Source organism: Balaenoptera musculus, chromosome 7, assembly GCF_009873245.2.
Source record: "Balaenoptera musculus isolate JJ_BM4_2016_0621 chromosome 7, mBalMus1.pri.v3, whole genome shotgun sequence".
Lineage (NCBI taxonomy): Eukaryota > Metazoa > Chordata > Mammalia > Artiodactyla > Balaenopteridae > Balaenoptera > Balaenoptera musculus.
This window is the reverse complement of record NC_045791.1, coordinates 84265005-84287933: the sequence shown is the minus strand read 5'-3', so window position 1 is coordinate 84287933 and position 22929 is coordinate 84265005.

Below are 22929 nucleotides of genomic sequence, written 5' to 3'. Positions count from 1 at the left end.
GAGTGAAGAGGATCAAGAGGTACAAACTTCCAGTTATAAATAAGTCATGGGGATGTAGTACATAGCATGGTGACTATAGTTAATATTATATTGCATATTCAAAAGTTGCTAAGAGAGTAGATCTTAAAAGTACTCATCACAAGAAAAAAAAAATTGTAACTTACTGTGGTGATGGATGGTAACTAGACTTATTGTGGTGATCATTTCACAGTGTATACAAATATTGAATCATTACGTTATACACCTGAAACTAATACAGTGTTACGTGTCAATTATACCTCAATAATAAAAAATTTTTTAAATTAGTTTTTATTGGAGTATAGTTGATGTACAATGCTGTGTTAGTTTCTGCTGTACAGCAAAGTGAATCAGTTATACATATATATATATCTCCAGTCTTTTTTAGATTCTATTCCCATATAGGTCATTACAGAGTATTGAACAGAGTTCCCTGTGCTATACAGTAGATACTTATTAGTTATCTATTTTATATATAGTAGTGTGTATATGTCAGTTCCAATCTCCCAATTTATCCCTCGCCTCCTCCACTTTCCCCCTTGGTAACCATAAATTTGTTTTCTACATCTGTGACTATTTCTGTTTTGTAAATAAGTTTGTTTGTACCATTTTAATTAAAAAGTTTTAAAAAAAAGCCAAAATCCTTACCAGGGCCGACAGGGCCCTCCATGGGACTCTCCCTTCCCCTCTTGTTTCTGACATTATATCCTCTGTCTTCCCCTTCCTCTGTCCTGATGCAATGGTCCATCTACTGTTTTCCTTTTCATTCCAGGCACACTCTGACATCCGAGCTTCGTTCTTCCCTCTGGCTGGAGCACATTTACCCCAGAGAGCTGTGTGGGCCCCTCCTCCAGCTCCTCCAGGTCTTTGCTCACAGGTCATCTTCCTGGTGAGTCTTCCCTGAGCACATTTTTAAACATCTCACCGCCCCCCTCTGGCTTGCTCTGTCCCTCTTCCCTGCTTTACTTTTCTCCGTAGCACTTATCACTCTCTGATGTACTATGTTTTATTTTTTGGTTTCTTTTCTGTTTTTTTTCTCAGCAGAACATAAGCACATTTGCTTTCTAATGTAGCCACAGAACTTAGAACAATACATAGCATGTAGCAAGCACTTAATAACTATTTATTGAATGAATAAATGAATGCGTTCATTAAACAGACCCCCAATAATGACAGGGAGAACAAGACAGCTCAAGAGTCAATGGAATTGTCAGAGTCCCAGTTCATGGTGACAAGGCTAGGTTTTTGGGAAAACAAAAGCAAATAAGATGTTCATGTTTCTTAGATGCTCATAGTAGAGGAGTCCTATACAGGATGTTATCAGTTTGTCAGAGAATGATCAATGCCTGTGCTCAAATAGATTGAACACAGCCAGAGTCTGGCATCAGGACTCTAGCCCTTCTGTGGACGTCTGTAACAATCACTGTCTCACCCATTCACCGATCCATCCATCCATCCATCCATCCATCCATCCACCCAGTCTTATGACAGTTGTTTATCCAATGTTTTTGCACAACCAGCTTTGCATTGCTCAGATTTTCTGAACATCTCTCCTACAGAACTGAGCATTTTTGTGAGCAGGAATCTCCACATCATTAAATCTTGAATACTCCCATTCCCTAACATGAAGTCTTGAATGAATGAACCCTGGACAAGGGGTTGTGCCTTGTTCTTTCTCTTTAAAACCTAAGAGAAAGAATAACGAGAATGGATGAATTAATATACTAAAGGTCTTGGAATTTTTCAAAGTTAGAGTTCAGATGTTTCTAACTGGCACTGGGTACTCTCCCCGTGCTGCACATTTGCCTTTGCTCATTCAGTTGTGCCCTCCACATGAGATGGCTGATCTCCCACGATCATTTCCTTTCATTTGGGGACCTGGTAAACCCAAGGCTGGTCCCAACACTGGAAAAGAGGCTTCGTTCCTGGTTATTCATTCCATTAATTGCTAGGTTGTTTTTGTCTATCTCACTGACTTCATTTCTCTTTCTCGCTCCATATTCTACTTGATATTAAATAACTGTAGCCTTTTCACACAATAAGGCTCTTAAAATGGGTGTGTGAGTGTTCCTCTAAACATATTTTAATTTCTCACTCTCTGTCTTAGTCTGCTTAGATTGCCATAACAATATATCATTGGCTGGGTGGGTTGAACACGGAAATGCATTTTCTCACAGTTCTGGAGGCTAGAAGTCTGGGGTCAGAGTGCCAGCCTGGTTGGGTTCTGGTGAGGCCTCTCTCCCTGGCTTGCAGATGGCCACCTTCTTGCTGTGTCCTCACATGGCCTTTCCTCAGCACATGCAGTTGGGAAGAAAGATCTTTCTCCCTTCCTCTTCCTGTAAGGCTACCAGTCCTATTGGATTAGGACCCCACTCTTATGACCTCATTTCACCTTAATTACCACCCTAAAGGTTCTTTTTCTAAATATATCATTGCATTGTGAGTTAGGACTTCAACATAGGAACTTGAAGTGGGGGACACAATTCAGTCCGTAGCACGGCCCTTCTTCAGATACACAATGTCAAGTATCAATGGGGTTAAATGTGTTGTAACTTTAATTTGATCATAACTTCAAGCTGTGTTTATGCCCAGTTTTTATATTTTCTTCCTCACTTAGCATGCTTTTCAGTTCACCACTTAAATCAACTTCAGGGAATGTGATTTATAGATTAGTCTTGCTTTGCTCCCCTTGTCAAGTTTTTACTTTACTCTGAATCTGGTTCCTTTTATTTTTGTTAAAAAAACAGGTCAGTATGGGATCTTCTGTCCCCATTAAACACTCTGTACTCGTTGTCCCATCTAGCCCTCATCTCCTCTATCTTATCTGTAGTTGCACAGATATAAACACACACACACACTTTTCTCATGGCTGCTTTCTTCTTTTCCCCCCCCCCCCTTGGTACTAGTATCTTTTATTTTTGTGAATAAAGCAATAATGTTAGAAGGTTTATCAGTGAAATTTTTCTTTGTTTATCTTTTTATAATATTTTAATTTTATTGGAGTATAGTTGATGTACAATGTTGTGTTAGTTTCAGGTGTACAGCAAAGTGATTCAGTTATGCATATACATGTATTCATTCTTTTTTAGATTCTTTTCTCATGTAGGTTATCACGGAATACTGAGTAGAGTTCCCTGTGCTATACAGTATGTCTCCATTAGTTATCATTCTTGTTTATAATAGTGTGTGTATGTTCATCCCAAGCTCCTGATTTATCCCTCCCCACTACGTTTCCCCTTTCATAACTACAAGTTTGTTTTCGGTGTCTGTAAGTCTGTTGCTGTTTTGTAAATAACTTCATTTGTATCATTTTTAATATTAGATTCCACATATGAGTGATATCATATGATATTTGTCTTTCTCTGTCTGATTTACTTCACTTAGTATGACAATCTCTAGGTCCATCCATGTTGCTGCAAATGGCATTATTTCATTCTTTTTTATGACTGAGTAATATTCCATTGTATATATGTGCCATATCGTCTTTATCCTTTCATCTGTCGATGGACACTTAGGTTGCTTCCATGTCCTGGCTATTGTAAATAGTGCTGCAATGAACATTGTGGTACATGACTCTTCTTGCATTATGGTTTTCTCAGGGTATATGCCCAGTAGTGGGATTGCTGGGCCCTAGGGTAGTTCTATTTTTAGTTTTTTAAGGAACCTCCATACTGTTCTCCATAGTGGCTGTATCAGTTTGCATTCCCACCAACAGTGCAAGAGGGTTCCCTTTTCTGCACACCCTCTCCAGCATTTATTGTTTATAAACTTTTTGTTGATGGCCATTCTGACTGGTGTGAGGTGATAGCTCATTGTAGTTTTGCTTTGCATTTCTCTGATAATTAGTGATGTTGAGCATCTTTTCATGTTCTTTTGGCCATCTGTATTGTATGTCTTCTTTGGAGAACATGGCTGCTTTTTTCTAATCATTCGAGTTTCTGTTAAAAAGCTTCACTGAGGTCTTGCCCAACTATCATATCTACAGAAATCAGTCCCATCACATCACCTATTTTCTTTTCTCTCTAACACCTAAGACTACCGTCATTTTGTGGATGGGTAAACTGAGGCTAGAGAACATAAGGGATCTGTCCACAGTTGCTCAGTTTCTGAGCAGCAGAGAGAAGGCCTGAGAAGCAGAGGGTGGTGCTCAAAGGGGTCTGGAGGTAAACCTAACCTACTACAAAACTTATCTCCTAGCAGTCCCAGGCCTTCCCTCATAAAAAGCAAGACAGCAGTCATTGGCTCTAATTGCTTCAAAGTCTTTTCAAAGTCGCCCTCGTTTCTTTCCTTTTTTCTGTTGCCTTGATAAAACTGTCTGGCAGAGTGGAGGGACAAGCATGGAAGGACACATTTGCCCCATATAGGGTTGGCAGATTTAGCAAATAAAAATGTAGAAGCACAGCTGTCTTTGAATATCAGATAAACAATAAATATTTTTTGAGAATAAGTATGTCCCATGCAACGTTTGGGACATACTCAGGCTGAAACGTTATTTGTGTTTCATCTGCAATTCAGTTTAACTGGACAGCCTGTATTTTATCTGGCACCCTAACTAGACGGCTGCTCTACAACTGCATGTATCCTGTGGGTAATGGTTATAAGCCTCCGGTGAGTGTGCTGGGGAAAGAGAACAAGCAATAAAATCCCTTTGAGCTCTGTTGTTTTATCTACTTAGGTGAAACTCTGATGCTCTTTGACAATAAAAACAACACCACAAATATTCCCAAAAGAATATATATTTTACTTTGGAAGCTTTGACTTATATCTTTATCAGCTCAGTTGCTTTGATTTTCTGTGAATTCACAGCATTTAATATCTAAGCATTATAAGCATATATTATCTAAGCAATATATAAGCATATATCTAAGATATTCATCACTGCTGAACTCATGTTTGGGTAAACTTGGACAAGCTGTTTTACCTCTCTTCATCTGCAAAATGAAGACAATAATAGCATCTGTCTTATAAGATTGTGAGGGGTAAAGGAGAAAATGTATATGAAAGTGGCTAGTCCAGTGCTTGCCATATAGCGGACACTCGATACATAACAGTTTCACTTTTCTTGCCTCACCACTCTGTTTCTGAGAGTGAACAGCATCACTTTCCCAGACCATTGCAAAATATTAGGCTAAAGAAATTACTGTTATGTCTCAGAGAAATTATTATCCTTACTTACCAATAACCAGATAAGCAGCAGAGCCAAATCAATTGATTTGTTCATTCAAGCATTTATTCAGCAAGTATTTATTGAAGACCTAACATGTGCCACAGGGGCAGTGTTCCAGGAGCTGGGGATACACGGTAAACGGAGCAAAGTTGCTATTTTCCCATGAGAATTGCTTATAGTACAGTGTGTGTGTGGCGTGGGGAGGCAGATGATGAATGGATAAGCAGGAAAATGTATTATATCACATTTTACATGGAGCAACCAATTAGGGCAAATGTTGTGAAACGGAGTCCTTGAATTTGGTTATGTGGAGATCATTGGTGACCTTGATAACAACAATTGTTCCCTGAGGTTGTTTAAGAGAACGAGGGGAGGAGGAGGAAGTAGAGAAAGGAACTTTGCTAAAAAGCAAGCAGAAAAAAAATTGGGTGGCAATTCAAAGGGGATATGGGGTTAAAAGACTTTGGATTTTTTAATGGGAGTTATGATAGCATGTTTAAGCTGAAAGGAATGACCAATAGAGAGGAACTGCTAATGCAGAAGACAAAGGACAATCTGGGAGTGAGTGCTTGACAAGGCGATAAGGCAAGAGACTCCAGTGGACAAGAGGATTTGTGCTTAGAGTGCTACTGGGACCTTTTGCTCACTGCAGAAAGAGGGGAGGTCGAATATATGATGTTGAGGGTACAGGAGCTTAGTCAACTTGGCAATGGGAACATGTGGAAGTTCTATTCTACCTCCTCAGAGAAATAAGACATAAAATATATTCACTTCTCGTATCAATAATTATTGATTATTAAGTTGAAAATAATTACTGATGTTAGAAATGATAGCTTCCTCTTGCCAAGCACCCGCTCATGTTTGGGATATGTATCATTGCCCCCCCACCCCTCCTGTGCACGGCGGATTGATACTTACTTTATTCACAGTCAGCTCTTTTCAGCCCCCTGTGCTGTTCCCAGATGGAGGTGCTGGTATTTCGATGATTTTCAGCCATCACATGTTTCTCTCCATTGAGATAAACTTCTTCCAGAAGAAGCTGCCCATCTTGACAAGTCTGTTTTGCGTCTGTGCTCCACTGCACAGCCAGACCTGAAAGTGACGGGAACTGACAAACCCTCTGAACTTGTCCCATTGGATTTGTCTAATGGGCCTTTCCCTGACATAGATGAAAAAGTCATTGACAGAAACAGACCATTTACCAGGAACCTGAGCAGAGGTATAAACAGCGACAGATGAAATAGGTCTTGAAATAAAGCTGGGAAATTCAGGACACATGTGATGGGCTCAAGGAGATCTCTGCTTTCAAATGTCAAGATGAAATGGATGGTGTTGGGTTTTGCAGCCTCGAGTCATCCGGCTGGTTAGTAAGAAAGCCAGTCCCCCACTCCCCATCTCTCTAACTACACCAGAGACAGAAACTGCTAAGTGGTGATGTGAGGGTCAGGGGTGGCTTTCAACAGGACACTCCAGACCCGAAGGGTAAGTTCTCTTTCCAAGGGTAGCGAGACCAAAAAGGAAAAAAAAAAGGACAAACAAAACAAAAAACCAAACAACAACAACAACAAAACCCCACCATTTAAAAATTTGCAGCCATTTAGAAATTCTAGTTGGAAGGCAGAATTCTCTCTTTCTTCCTTTCTTTCTTTCTTTCTTTCTTTCTTTCTTTCTTTCTTTCTTTCTTTCTTTCTTTCTTTCTGTGTTGGGTCTTCATTGCTGCATGTGGGCTTTTTCACTAGTTGCGGTGAGCGAGGGCTACTCTTCATTTTGGTGCATGGGCTTCTCACTGCAGTGGCTTCTCTTGTTGTGGAGCACGGGCTCTAGGCACACAGGCTTCAGGAGTTGTGGCACGTGGGCTCAGTAGTTGTGGCTCACGGGCTCTAGAGTGCAGGCTCAGTAGTTGTGGTGCATGGGCTTAGTTGCTCCACGGAATGTGGGATCTTCCTGAACCAGGGCTCGAACCTGTGTCCCCTGCATTGGCAGGCGGATTCTTAACCACGGTGCCACCAGGGAAGTCCCTGAGGGCAGAATTCTTGTTGAAGGAAGATTTCCAAACAGAAGAGTCACATCTTAGGAGAGATATTTTTAGGTTCTATAATCAACACCTAACGTGAACATCATATAAACTTAGTATTATCCTTGAAAAGCCCTTATATCACCCATGGAACATACAACCTTGTGTTCTAATTTCTATCCACACTGAAATTTGAAAATTATTGCAGTTGATTAAAGGAGAAAACAGAAGGGAAATCCGTGTGTAGATGTCTGGTCTTCAGACCATTCTGCCGCTAAGGCAGCTATCCAATCCCTAGCTTTTTTTTTTTTTTTTTTTTTTAATTAATTAATTTATTTTTAGCTGTGTTGGGTCTTCGTTTCTGTGCGAGGGCTTTCTCTAGTTGCGGCGAGTGGGGGCCACTCTTCATCGCGGTGCGCGGGCCTCTCACTGTCGTGGCTTCTCTTGTTGCAGAGCACAGGCTCCAGATGCGCAGGCTCAGTAGTTGTGGCTCACGGGCCCAGTTGCTCCACGGCATGTGGGATCTTCCCAGACCAGGGCTCGAACACGTGTCCCCTGCATTGGCAGGCGGATTCTTAAACACGGTGCCACCAGGGAAGTCCCTGAGGGCAGAATTCTTCTTGAAGGAAGATTTCCAAACAGAAGAGTCACATCTTAGGAGTGATATTTTTAGGTTCTATAATCAACACCTAACGTGAACATCATATAAACTTAGTATTATCCTTGAAAAGCCCTTATATCACCCATAGAACATACAACCTTGTGTTCTAATTTCTATCCACACTGAAATTTGAAAATTATTGCAGTTGATTAAAGGAAAAAACAGAAGGGAAATCCGTGTGTAGATGTCTGGTCTTCAGACCATTCTGCCTCTAAGGCAGCTATCCAATCCCTAGCTTTGAATGAGCACTGGGTGGAGAATGCCAAGTGCTCTTTTTGGGCCATAGGTTTTACTTTATTTCCTTTTAATATTAAACCTTGACAACCTTTATAAATGGTATAGGATGTGTTTGGCATTGTGAGGGTTAAATGGAATAGTGACAATGCATCAAATCCAGGTTGGGGTGAATGTCTGAGTGTCGATTCATGCTGAAGTAATACCACCCCACTCTATTTTCTTTAAAAAAATCTTCAGATAGTCCAGTGGGTATGTAAGGTCTGAGTCTCCTTTAAAAGGAGTACGTTGGGACTTCCCTGGTGGCACAGAGGTTGAGAATCTGCCTGCTAATACAGGGGACACAGGTTCGAGCCCTGGTCTGGGAAGATCCCACATGCCGCGGAGCAACTAGGCCCGTGAGCCACAACTACTGAGCCTGCGCATCTGGAGCCTGTGCTCCGCAACAAAAGAGGCCACGATAGTGAGAGGCCCGCGCACCGCGATGAAGAGTGGCCCCCGCTTGCCGCAACTAGAGAAAGCCCTCGCACAGAAACGAAGACCCAACACAGCCAAAAATAAATAAATAAATAAATAATTTAAAAAAAAAACATGCTAAAAGGAGTACGTTGGCTCAATGAAGAGTTAAAATTGCTTTATTAAGGCAATTTAATTTATTAAAGTATTAAGGCAATTTCTTAAATGAAAAACTTAAAAAAAAATAAAACATGCAACCCAGGGTAAGAGTGTCCTCTACCAAAAGATGGTTGGTCGGTTTTCAAAAGGAAAGAGAAGGACATCTCGGTAGCAGCCCAACACTGGAGTCTGGAAACTAGCGCTGTGAGGAGAGAGAGAGAGATGGCAGGGCAGGAAAGGCGCAGAGGAGGAATAGAGCCTGAGCAACATGATGGGCCTTGGCAAGGAGAGAGGACCAGCAAGTGCTGATGTGCTCAGGGAACAGAGATATCAGGCCTCAGCTTTCGTTTTTCTAGTCTGGCTTTTGAAATGCCTTGTGATCTTCTCAGTGCTTCCGTAGGGTCAGTGACCTGCTGCAGCTAATGTGGCCGGGAATTACGCAGTGGATTAGAGTCCAAGCTGGGATGGCAGAACGGGGAGTGCTACCTAGCCTTCCCGGGACCACCCTTACCCCAAGGGTGGAAGCATCACTAGTTAAGACAGATGGTTTTTGCAGGTCCAGGGGGAGGTGAACGACAGCAAGAGCATCAGAGAAGTCCAAGGTGGGGCAGAGATAGAGACTTAGGAGCCAGGCAGTGGACAGGACACAGCCGCAGGGCCCCACGCAGGAGCGGACTGAGGCAAAAGCCCCTTCGCCCAAACATGCTAGCGTTGGCGCTGCTGACTCAGACGCCTGTGGGACCAGCCAGGAGCACAGAGGACTGAAGGTGCTTAGCGTAAACTTAGTGCTGAGTTCCTTCTACTGCAGTTAAGCTTCATATCTGCTAAGTTACCTTGGTTTTTAAAACACTGTGGGGATGAGTCAGACAGTGAAACAAAACACTTTCTTGGGCTTCCTACTGCTGCAGGCTTCCGGGCTGTGGCCCCCGTCCTGGGGGAGGTAACCCTCTGAGGGGGAAGTGCCATTCTCTACCTTGTGGATGGGACCCATGCCTATTTGTGTTTTCAACAAAGAGTCCTGAGAGCTAGCACTGCCTGTTCACCCTCTCAAGAGAGGATTTATGAATGAGGGCCCGTGGATCATACCCAAAGTAGCATCTCTGCCTGCCCCACGGGACGCAGCTCAGCCTTCGGTCGTTATAGAGACGAGCAGAAATCTGTTCTATTTGTTTAGCGTTTGGGGGCTTTAAAGGAAACATGCACTCGTGTTTCTGCCCGCATTTCTTAGTCTGCCACCATAAGGCTGACTCATCCATCTTGGTCTGGGTTCTCCTGAAAGCAGAGTCTCAGTCAAAGACTGAGTGTAGATAATTATTTGGGATCCGATCCCAGAAAACGGGAGGGAGGTCGTGGGGAGACTGAGGCAGGGTATCACCATAGTACATCATTGAGGTATCCACTGTCTGTTTACAGAAAGGGGCTGGGGCACTGATCCACGGACTCTTGTCTCTCAGTAGTTGCAGGTTGGGGGAAGGGAGCATTAACTCCTCTCTGTCTGTCTGAGTTTTCCTTGTGTGAAACTCCTACGGCTTCAGAAAAGGCTCTAAGTCTGAAAAGCAGAGAGAGCTGGCTGAAGGAGAGAGCTTGAGGTAGGCATGAATTTAGGCGAGGGGGTGTGATGCAGGGCATGCAAAGTGTCTGCTACCATCTCTAATGCAAGAGATTGGGACCTGTCATTCTCGGGGTGTGCCGAGGTCTGGGTGCTGCTGACCTGACCAGGACTTGGCTTGACAACCCCTCTTTTGCCCCCTCCCCACTGCCCCATTACATAAGCCCAGGATGCCTCTCCTAGACTGTGCTTTTCCTCCTTGCTTTTATAATACTCACTCTCAAGGTTTTCCACGCATTGGAATATGTGAAGAACCCAGCGTGTAGCAGCAACTCAGGGGAACTTTGTTCCCTTTTTTGCTTCCTCCTTTACCTTCTACTGACCTTTCCTTTTCCTCTTTCTTTTCCTCAAAAAATATGGTTGCCTGTCAGGTTTAAGTCCTGCAAACTCTTATCTTTTTTCTCTCCACTCTCCCCAGTTATTTGGTCCCAGGTTCAGCTCTCCTCTCTATGTCACTACCTCCACTAGAATATCTCCTGGTAGGGTCTCTCTTTCCAGGTCTGGCCTTGTTTTAACCCTCAGCCAACTCAGAATCACCTGGCTATTTTTTTGTTTTTTTAATTTTTAAACATCTTTATTGGAGTATAATTGCTTTACAATGGTGTGTTAGTTTCTGCTTTATAACAAAGTGAATCGGTTATACATATACATATAGCCCCATATTCCCCCCTCTTGCATTTTCCTCCCTCCCGCCCTCCCTATCCCACCCCTCTAGATGGTCACAAAGCACCGAGCTGATCTCCCTGTGCTATGCGGCTGCTTCCCACTAGCTATCTACTTTACATTTGGCAGTGTATATATGTCCATGCCACTCTCTCACTTCGTCCCAGCTTACCCTTCCCCCTCCCCATATCCTCAAGTTCATTCGCTAGTAGGTCTGTGTCTTTATTCCCGTCTTGCCACTATCACCTGGCTATTTTTATGCTCAAGTTTAGGAACCTTGCCTCTGGTGTGGACTCTCCTATAGTTAGTTGAATGCTCCTTTTTGGCAGTCTCCCACTCACCCCGGTTCCATATGCCGAAAAGTGACCTGGCTTTCTACTCCCACCCCATGTCCCCCTCACTCTTCCCAGTATCCTCCCTGTCCCCACAGAAAAAGAAAACACAGACTCTCGATTTCGGTTCACGCTACTGTTGATTCATATCTACAGGTTTTCAAAACCCTGGAACCACCTTTGACCCCTTAGCCCCTCTGGAAGAGGCAGTCTGCCTGGTGCTCACAGGCCACAATGTGAGGTCAGACAGAGGCAGTGGCAAGACTGTCTGGGAGGACAGATCAGGAGGTGAATAGCCGAGTTTGCTAGGACTTCAGCAACATGCTGGGGGCTGTAGAATCTGAATGTCAAAGCCAGAAGAATTGTTAGAGAGTGGCTCGTACAACCCCTCATGCTGCTGATGAAGAAACTGAAACCCAGAGAGATGAAGGGCATTGAAAAAGGCCACATGGCCAGTTCATTCAAGAGGGGCGGAGCCCTTCCTTCCCAGAGCCCTTTCTGCAATGACACCATTCAACAAGGAGCCTGTGTCAGGGACGTTTTAAGAGCAAGGAGCAGAATACAGAGCTCAAACAATAAAGTTATTTCATAGAAAGGAAACTGTAGTTTAGAGGTGTCTGACTTAAGGGGACATTCGAACCAGGAGCTTAAGTATGCCGACAAGGACGGGGGATGGAGGGCCCTGATGAGCTGAATCCAGGCCCTGTGACCCCCGGGATCATGTGTGAGACTCACATAGAAATAAGGGCTGTTGGAGACAGGGAAAGAAGACACTAGATGCTTACAGAGCCAACAAAATATCACTACAAAATCAAAAAAAGGACAGAGGTATGTGATCTGAAGTCTGAATGGTCTAAGGTCATAGCCAGACTGTGTTCATTTCAGGACAATCAGGACGGAGGACTGGGTATGGGGTTGAAGCCAGAGGGAGCTCTGGGACTTTTTGTTTGACAACAGACCTTATGTAATTAATCCCTGTGCCCTGAACATTCTTCCTGTCTGTTCAGAGGGCAAGGCTACATTCTTGGGATGACCTAAGACTCCCACTGGAGAGCCTGCTGAGCTGGGTGGTTTTGCTGTTTCTAGCGGATGGGAAAAGGGAGGGAGGCTGGGAGAGCCGCCCAGCCAGGATCTAGACCTTCCCTCTGGACAGTTGTCTTCCTTGGTGAGCTGGTCAGTGGTCAGGACCCTGTACCCTGTCTCTCACAGTCAGTAGGACTCGAGGCTCTACTTCTTCTTCTTCACAGGCATCCATCTCTTCCTCTTCTCCCCACCGCCAACCCTCTCAGCTCAGGTGTGAGTCTCCTGGTGCCTGGGCCACAGCTAGAGTTTGCAAGCTGGTCGTCCAGCCTTGCTTCTTACCTGTTCCAGTGCATCATATGCCCTGTGCCAGGATACTCTCCTCCAATACCAATTTTGTCATATTTCATTCTCCTGCTCGAAAGCCTTCAGTGAGCCCATACTCACTAAAAGCAGGAGCAGGTCCAGCCTGCTAATCTGGGTTCAAATATCACCTCCTCTGAGACCCCTTCATGGGGTGATCATTCTTGCTTCCAAACCCCAATAGCACTGAGTATCTATCACCCTCAGTTGGAACTGACCATCTTTTCCTGCTTTCCATTGTTAATTTTGGTTTTATATGTCGTTGTCTTCTTACTCTGATTCCATGATCGTGGAAGACAGTGATGTACATATCTAACTGTCACTCAGTATACAGCTCTGTGCCCTGTACACAGTGGATAAACAAATAGTATTAATTCACTGGGGTTAGACTCTTGGGCTTGGAATCTTGGTCACTTAAGACTTTCTTCTTATCATATTTTTAAATCTCTAGAAATATAGGTTCAAATTATGAGATAGGAAGAAGATAAATGGGAGACATTTTCCTACCCCTTTCTTACAATTAATTTTCCTTGTCTGTTTGAGTACATACCAGCATCAATATCTACCTCTGACTTAATTTACTAGAAGATGATCTTAAAACCTAACGAGTGTGCATTCCTAGAATTCAAATGGGCATATGGATTGAAATACCAAATTTGTCATGTCTCCAGCATGCAGGCTCAGAGGAGGATTTCAAAAAACAAAACACACACACAAAACATGGGTTTAGGGCCAAAACAACTTTAAATGGGAGTTTTTGAAGCATTAAAAAATTTCACAGGAGTGTTCTTTGTTGACTCTCATCCATTTAACTATTCCGTAGTTATGAGGCCAAAATTCACTGTTTGAAAGGTCTCAGCATCCTTGTCTTGAAATGGGCGGGGTGCATGGCTGGGGCTTCCCTAGCAGGGACAGATTTCAAATGGTACAGACTTCGGCCTTGGACAGTAGGAAAAGAGACTCCTTCAGTGGCTTTTGGCTCGGGTAACGTGACACGGCCACTTGATGGGAATTGGAGGTACCTTGGTGGAGGAAAAACACAAAATGGAGAGAGTTAGGTATAAACCTGCCACTTGGAGTTTTCCTGTAACTTAGGTTGGTCAAATGCTGAATCCCAGTTTATGTTCAAAACAAATGGAACCTCATTCTGTGACCGAAATAGATTGATTGTTTTTATTGTTGATAAGGAGGCAGCCAGGCAGAAGCTGCCTTCACTCAAAGGGACCAAAATGAGGGAGTCCCTTGGCAGGAGTGGAGAAATAAAAGGCAAAGCGTTGATAGGCCCCCTTCCCCCACATCCCACCATAATTATTCTTGCTGTCCTTCCTCGTTCTGCGGTGGAACAATTGACTAGAAGATTAATACGTAAAGAACCCCTTCCTTTCTGTTATTACAGAGAGGCTGTGGAATTATTTTGTCTTCACCTTGGTGGGTGGGTGGGCTGGGAGGAGTGGTGGTGCCTGAGGGGAAGTAGACAGAGCAGGGGCAGAGCCTGAGTCTTCCTGTGTCAGCGGCAGGACATGTGTTTACCGAAACGTTTATGCACGCAGAGACTCGCATATTTGGTCCTGCGACACAAAAAAATCATAATTGTTTTTATGGGCTGAATGGTGTCCTCCCCAAATTCATATGTTGAAGCTCTAACCCTCAGGACCTCGGCATGTTACAGCGTCTGGAAATAGGGCCTTTAAAAGAGGAAATAATGTACAATGATAAGAGTAAATAAGGGTCATATGGGTGAGCCCTAATCCACTGTGACTGGTGTCCGTATAGAAAGAGGAGATTAGGACACAGACACACACTGAGGAAAGACCACGTGAACACCTTCATCTAGGACTTTCGGCCTCCAGAACTGTGAGAAAATAAGTTTCTGTTGTTTAGGCTTCCCAGTCTTTGGCACTTTGTTATGGCCACCCAAGCAGGCTGATACAACTGTTAAGAAGGAGCAGGCAGAGAGAGAGAGAGAGAAACAGACTTAAAATGGAAAAGCACAACTTCGGGGCAGCCCTGAGTTTTATTATGAATGAATAAAAGAAGGAATCCGTTCATCCATTCAGTATACACTTTTATTTCAGACCCTTAGAGGGTGGCACGTAGCAGCTGGAAGAAGCCCTCCCTTTCATCATCCCCAGTAGAGAAAATGAAGCATACCAGGGAGGTTTAATAACCTGTGCCCTGTCTCTGGGAGGCAAGGATGAATCTGGGGATCCACCGATTACTGCACACATAACCATGACCACTGGAATTAAATAACTATTATCTTTTCATATTTTCACTGAACCTAATCTCGCAGAACCAGTGTTATCCCCGAACTTTATGTCCTCACTTTGTATATAGCTCTGGCTTGAATTGTGAGTGTTCAAAATAGATAAAATATTTAATATCTTTTTATTGCCCCTCTCAGCAACATGCAAGGGCCTGGCTGGCCTGGCGCATGCAGTATGGACGTGCGGCTCGCTCACTTAGCTGCTCTTACCAGCTGCTTTGCAAATGGCTCTAGCAGGTGGTGCAATGTCGAGGGGGGCGGGGAGGGAGGACTTGCAGTCTGTCCCTGGAGACTTGGCGAGCGTCTCTGGGTAAATGGGTAAAGTACCATCTTGTCGGCTTGAGAAGCTGAAGCTCCCCACGCACCCCTTCTTGAGCTTATTTCTCCCTTCTGACTCATGTCTGCTGCCTCATTTGAGTTACCGTGCAAACGTTTAGCCAAGAAGCCATACCAGGCCTTGCGCTTATTTACGACCCCCCCAGGGAGTCACAGGGAGGCACTGAGGAGCATTCCATGCCGAGCTTTCTGGTCAAATAAGGACAAAATGAACCACGCCTTCCATTCTTAGCCAGTGAAGTGTGTGCTTCAGGATGCCATGTGCTGGGTGCAGAAGCCTCCCCCAATGCAGGCCGATCCTTTCCTGGCTCCCCAGTGACCCCAAATTCGTAGAGCCGTGAATTAGAAGAGAGAAGGGCGGAATATTGTGAGGGGACAGACGGTGCTGGGGGAGAAGAGGGCCCCCTGTTTGCTCCCCTTTCTGAGTTTCCTACAGGAAGTTGATTGTTCATTCTAAGGCAAAAGTGCTTTTGCCATTGTGTATGTCCTATTTGGCAGCAGGAAGCCTTTTAGAAAAAAAACCTCAAAGAGGGGCATGAAACAAGGCATTCAGTCTAAGACATATATGTGTGTACGTGCACACACATGCACGCACATCCAAAACAGAGCCCAAAGGAGTGGAGCTGCCAAACTGGAGGAAGGACCACAGGAGAAATCAACCTCAGTGGGGCGATTTGAAAATCAGGGTGGCCCTGGCGGGGTTCCGCACTTGAAAAGCCTTCAGGTGTGCTTGCCACCAACCAGAAAATTTGCATTTGCTCTCTGTGACTCAGGCCTGCTTCTTCACTTTGTGAGGGACACAGAAACTCCACACACCTGGCCAGGAGGACTTTATGATCCAATGAGGTGGATGGGTACAATTAAACAAAAAACAGCTCTCTACAGTTCAAGACCAAAAGCACAAATGGTCAACACTGGGGGTGGGGTTTGATGACCAGGGGAGCAGACCCTTCCAGAAGTTCTTATGCTGTGCTGTTATCCCATTTGCTTAATAAACAATAAGCCTAACATCTAAGCAGTAAGACCTACTGTGTGCAAACCCCCAGGTAGCAGGGTGTCTAGTGGAAATAGTGCTAGCTAGGACTGTTCCACCCATCAGCCCTTGCATGGAGACTTGCCTGTCTGTAGAAGGGACCTAATGCTACCAGCTGTGTACTTTCCAGGGTGGTCAGGAGGAGAAAGCAAACAAAATAGTGCATGCTGGTGCTTGGAACACTGTAAATGCTTTATAAGGCATTTGAAGACAAGAGGGTAAGTGAGCTTCCATTTCTTCCTTATATATTGGTGCCCAGCACATACTTGGATAATCATGATGGGGAGGGTTTTAAAGGAATCCCTCTGGGGTGGAGATGGAGAATGCTTCTTTATAAGCTTTTATAAATATTTATAGCTAAAATAAAAGAGCAAAAGGAAAAGGAAATAGACCCTAGGCTTCCCATAAATATTTTCCCATCTCTTGGTCCTTTTTTTTAGAAGCATCTCTTTCTGTCCCATCCTCTCCAGCCCCAGCCCCTCTACCTGCTGCTCCTGGCTTGTCTCCAGGGAAATTCCTCCCCTCCACCCTCCATTACAGCTGTCCGCAGGGGAAGGATTCCCCACTCTGCTGGCTTGGAGAGGTAAAAAGGGCCCACTGATGGGAGCTGTTTCTCCATCTCTTTAATCAGCTTCCATCCCCGTGCTGGTTTTATCAAGGAGCCTCTCTGACACACATGCTTTCACAGCTTGGATAACGAGGGCTGGCTCTGCCTCACTCCCCTTCCCACCCTTCTTCTCAGTCCCCCCCCTTCCCTTCCCCTGCCACATGCGTTATCTAGAGAACAGCCTTCAGGAGCACTGGGGACATCCCCATCCCCGTCATCAGGGATGGTCAGGTGGCTGTGCAACTTGCAGGGAGCGCAGACCCTTGCAGGCAGCGTGCAGCGTGGCCGAGATGTGAATTCCCTGCATGTACATCGCGGATACATTGTGAAGACTCCTCTTCGGGGGAAGGGGGAGGGATAGGAGGAAACAAAGGAGGACAAAAGAAGAAAGGTGGGCAGCTCAGGACTGCACCTCTTTATTGTTCATTTCCAAATGAGATGGCAAACCTCCGTGAAGTCCAGAGGGGATGTGTCTGGCATGAGTCAGCAACCAGTACAATTTACTGCCAGTTGATTAAATTAGCATTTGTTATAAGCCAGAAAGGAAAGGGGGAGGGCGTTGTGCACAGGCATAGATGGAGAATGAAGAAAATCTTCTTCATGCCTTTTGAATTATTTATGGCCTGGAACTTTACATGCTAAAACCTAACCAGACTTGATAGAGAGAGCCTGAGAAGGATTCTCTCTTCCCTTAAAGCCACAGAGCACATGCTTTTGGTCCCTTGGAGGACTAGCAGAGTGCTAACAATGACAGGCTAACAGTGAGAAAGTGGAATTCCTAATTTTATTGTGACCTTGAAAACAGAAATGCTGCATAGAAATGCTGCTTCCACCAGGCACAGGCAGACTTAGATTTCTCAGTAACCTTGTGAGCTATGGACATGAATGTGTGACTGCATTCCACTTTGATTTTGCGGAGTGGGAACTCAGGATGACTGTCACATCAGTGGACAAAGGATAGGTCTCTTCGATCTTTGCCTCTGGCTTCCAGCCAGATGGGAGAGAAACAAAGACTCTGGAGCCTCTGCCTTCTTCCCCCACTCCTCTGCCCCCTCCCTCCTTTTCTCTCCTCTCAGAGCCGATTATCTGGATAGAGTCTGCTGACTGCTCTTACATTTTGGGAAATCATGTCTAATTGTTTAGGGTGTAAAATGAAGTGATACAGTCTCAGAAAGGGGCCCTCCTTTTGGACGATGTGTAACGCAGAAGAGGGAACTCCACGCTGGGTGTGCGCGCAGGGAGCTGGGCAGGGTGGCGGTGAGTGTATGCTCAGGGGAGAAGCGTGTGTCAGACACCCAGCGGCTCCAGCTGGGTACCAAGGTGGCCTGGTGAGCATCTTTTGTTCTTGGCTCTCTGACTGCGGGGAGCAGCAGGACAGCCCACAAACCAGCCCAAAGGAGCTGCCTCTCTTCATCCTCAAGGTCTGAAGCTTTTGTCTACGAGCCCCAGTAAAAAGGCAAACTGTTGGGATCCCACTGTAGATTCGTGGCCTGCCCCCAGAATAGCTGCAGGATAGGGCTCCTTCTTTTCACCTGAACTGTTGCCCATGAACCACACCGTAATCAAAGGTTTTCACTGAACTAAAGCATCCAGGGGCGTGTGACTCTTCCCGAGAGATGCTGGAAGACAGGAGTAAGGGAAGAGTGGCTGAATGAGGGAAAGACAAAAGCAGCGTGGCAGATAACAGGGACTAGAGTCAGACAAAGAAATGGGACATGTGCTTTGGCAAAAAAAAAAAAAAAAAAAAAAAAGGCAGGGAATGCAGTCATTTCCATGCTTTGTCACTGCTAGCTCAATTTACCCATCAGATAGATACATTAAAAAATAAACTGAGTCCAAGGCTGACCCTTTAGTAAGAACTAAATCATTTCTTCCAATTCTTAGTCTAAGTCCTATATTTTCACCTGTATATAAATGAAACAAAGCAGGTGATGTCTATTGCAGTCTGAGTAAATGAGGAACACCCACATATTTTTCATGGAAAACAGAAAGGATCGTAGTGTTGAATGGGAGTGTGGGGTTTTCCCTGTATCCCCATTTCAGCACCAAAGGGGATCCATGTGCCCCTGGCCACAGCGGAAGGTCTTGGACCCTATGGCCCACATACCATGCAGGGCCCACCTCTCCCTTAGCTACACCAAGAAGTAAATCGAGGTCATTTTCATAACTGAGGCAAAACCTCCCTTTCCACTAGAATTACTGAGATATTTTAGGCAAATGCAGTTTTCAAAAAAATTAAATGGCAGAATTTGCGTTTGGGAACTCATTAAAAAGCAGCGAGACTTCCTGTATTGCATCAATTATAAATAATTTGGAGGAAAGAGGGTTTGCTTTTTTCTTTTAAAGAAATTATCTGGAAAATTACCCAGGTCTTTGCTTCCTCTTTTCAGATGAGATCTGGACAGACTGTGTTAAATTCTATAACCTAATTAAGGATGGCTCTAGATGATTAAAGCAGGAGAAGAAACCAAGAAGCCCAAAGTCTGCCCTCAGGCTTGTCTCCAACCAGCCTTACCTCTGATAAGTCAGTTCATCTCTCCAGGCGCTAGTGTCTTTTTTTTCCCCCCACTGAAATGAAGCCAACCCCTTTTGCCACTTGTCTACTTTATAGGAATGCTCTAAAAATTAATATTCACTGTGAAACCAGGAGAGCCTCAGAGGAATGATCCTATCTCAATACGAAGCATTATCAGTTTTGTTTTGCCTGCCACTCTGAGTTGGCAATGATATATTGTTCAGAATCTTTCTAAAAATCTCCTTTCTTTTTCTGAACCCCATGACCAATAATGATGGGAAACAGTGTACTGGAATAAATCCAAGAAAGAAATATTTTTGCCTGTTTATCAACTCAGCCAATAGGTGTTAAAGCGACTACGATCATTTTAAGTGGTTCAGTGATTGTATAAGCTATGTACTATTGAAGGAGCTTCAGTTGCTGACAATCTTATCCTTCCTTGCCCGGGTTTTTCTTAGTGTTAAAATTGGTATAGAGAGGAGAATGAAGATTTGAGTCTCAGGGATCTGGGGAGGTGAATCATGCTGAGGAGCTATGTGATTTTGGTTACTAAATGTCTGTAGAATCTGTCCTCACCCTTTCCATCCCTAACACCCCGTTTTGATTCAGGATCGTATTGTTTCTTGCCTGGATGTCTGTAGCAGCCTTGGAAGCGGTCCTCTTGACTCTAGTGTTATCTGTTAAGCAATTCTCTATACTGCTGCTGAGAGTACTTCCGGAAAGAAGGCTTTGGCTTCTTGGAGCCTCCAGTAGATACAGTCCAGGTCCTCCAGGGGAGGGACTTCCATGCTCTGTTCACACCGTAGCCGCCTGTATCTCCAGCGTCAGCTCCCGTCATTCCCTGCCTTACAGATTCTTGTTCAGCAAAAGCAAACTGCATATCCTTTCCCGCCATGGACAGTGCTGCTATTTACCTTTGAACTTTTACCCTTGCTGCCCTCTCTGCAAGGACTATCTCAAAGCAAGCAGACAAAAACAGACAAACAGACAAGGGAGCACCCATAACTCCTTATTCACCCTTCAGAACTCAGATCATGTGGCACACACCCTGTCCCCCTTTCCCCCCTTCCCCTCTTTCTCCTCTAGGGTGTGCCTGTCTTCTGGATTCTTCCCCTCTGATAATGTGGGCAAGGCTATAGCATTAAGCTGGCATGTAATGTTATATGGCTCTTGATATATGCTTGTCTGCGCTCTGAACAGGGAGCACTCTGGGAGAAGGAACTTGTCTTTTTCATATCTGTGTCTTAAGCAATACCTGCTTCAGGAAGGAATCCAGTACATAGCTAAGCACACACTTCTTAAGTAGCTCCTATGTGTAAGGCACTGTGCTAGGTGTTTGGAGAAAGTTTCTAATACTAGGCTGTTCAAAGAGAAGAACTGTTTGATAAGTATATCAGTGCATACTTAAGTAAAGTCTTTATTTTCCTGAATGAAAGATCCAGAGTTATGCAAATAATTAGCAGTTGGGGGAACTCTGTGTCAACAGCGGGCCATCTGGCTGTGTGAAGTCATAGCAGGTTGCTTCTCTTTGCTGCCACCACTCTGGGGCCCAGGGCTTTCTTGTAGCTGTGGCCTTGGGTATAGAGACCTCCCCCTTCTCTGAAGTTCTCTGCCTTGTATTCTGTTGCCATGGCAACAACCCACTTTCATTCTGGAACTTCACGCATGGGAGAGGGGAACCCTTTACTAACATGACATACACGATGAGGGTTATTTAAAAAATAAGTTGACAAGGTTAGTCATCAACGTATTATGCTAGTTCCACAAATTCCGATTTAGTGGTAGGATAGTTTGTTAGGTATTTCTGAAAATATTGAAAAATGGATTAGTGTCACCATATGAGATTTGGTGTATCCTTTGTTTAAATATCGGTCTATGTGTCTGTTGTGATTCTATTTTTAATGCAAAAAATATTTTTGTTCTCTAAGTATATGGAAAACCTGTTTTCAGTCAATCTACTGTATCAAAGAAGAGAGCAAAATTTCTAGAAGGAAGGCTGAGCGATCTTGAAAGGCTGGGAACACTAGGATACTAACACCTGTCCAGCACTATAACAAATCTGCTCAAATCTGTTAAAAGATATGTGGAAACATAGTAACGTATCATTTAAAGTACTTTTTTGGAATAAAGTCAGAAAAAGAAATTGCTAGCAGACTTGCTTTTTAAACACCTTTATATATTCAGGTGAGCAAGTGCAGATAAATATTGCAGCGCCTAGTTCATTGTTCAGTGACTGCACAAGCCTGATAGAGAGATTCCACGTGCTCTAATGACTATAAGATGTCTTAGTCTGGTTCCGTGAGCCCAGCCTCCTTGTAGCTCAGCATCTCTTCTCTTTTCTCCCAGAGAAATCAGGATTCTCTTCCTAGTTCAAATAGGGGCTTACCTCTGGCTTAGGCTGAGTTCCTTTTGTCTCTTTACCCAGGCAGCTTCTCTTTTCTAGTTTCCAGCTTTTACCCCCAACACAGACGGAGAACTCTGGTTTATTGAAGAGGCTGGTCTCTGCTGAGTTTCCACATGAAATGATATGGTTCACTGTCTCTTGCCTCCAGATGCCTGGGTTCCCCTTTGATCACATATGCCTTGCAACTCCAGCCCATTTGTCTTCTCTTGGAGGAGCCAGACAAGATTCTCATTTATTCCCTGGCAATCAGCTATCGCCATCACACAGAGACACACAGCGTGCATGAGCATTATTACACCAGGGGCATCAATGCTCAGGCACGGGCCAGGGCGGGGTAGAGGTTGGACTGGCAGGCTTATCTGTGACAGAATTCATCAGCAGACGGTTTTTCTGACAAAAACAAAGGTGACAGTCTTCTTACCAGGCATCATTCTCAGTGGCTGCCCTGGGCCTGGCCCTACATGGCCACCATGTTTAGTTCCTTATGACTCAACACATAGTCACAGCCGATGAGATTGGGGGGCGCCTAACGGAGTGACCCAATTGGATTTTGTCCACTGAGATTCTGAACTCAGAGATCTCAGTGATAGAGTGAGCAATGGGAGGTTGATATAGCCACAATGGGCCATGTCCAGGCTGAAGGTGTAAGGAAGCAGAAACTAGGAGTAAGTAGAATCTATTGGGTAGAGAAAGGAGACACAGAGCATACAGAAAAAGTACGACAGTCAGGGGCCAAAAGACAATGGAGTAGATACACAGAGGGGGAACAGAAATGCTGAAACAGAGAGAGGTGGAGGGAGAAGAGCGGAAAGAGAAGGGTGAGGAAGAGCAGGACCGGGAGAAAGAGAATACAAGAAAAGGTGGAGAGAAGGATGACGAGAGGGAGAACCCCTAATCTACTTCAGTTCCACTCAGGTTCCCATGGGGTAGCATAGACTAGTCCTCAAAGGAGCCAGCTCATCTTGGTCCAAATCCTGGCTCATCATTTACTAGCTTTGTAACTTTGGGCAAGGTACTTAATCTCTTTGTACCTTAGTTTCTTCATCTGTAAAGTGGGTATAAGTGCAGTATC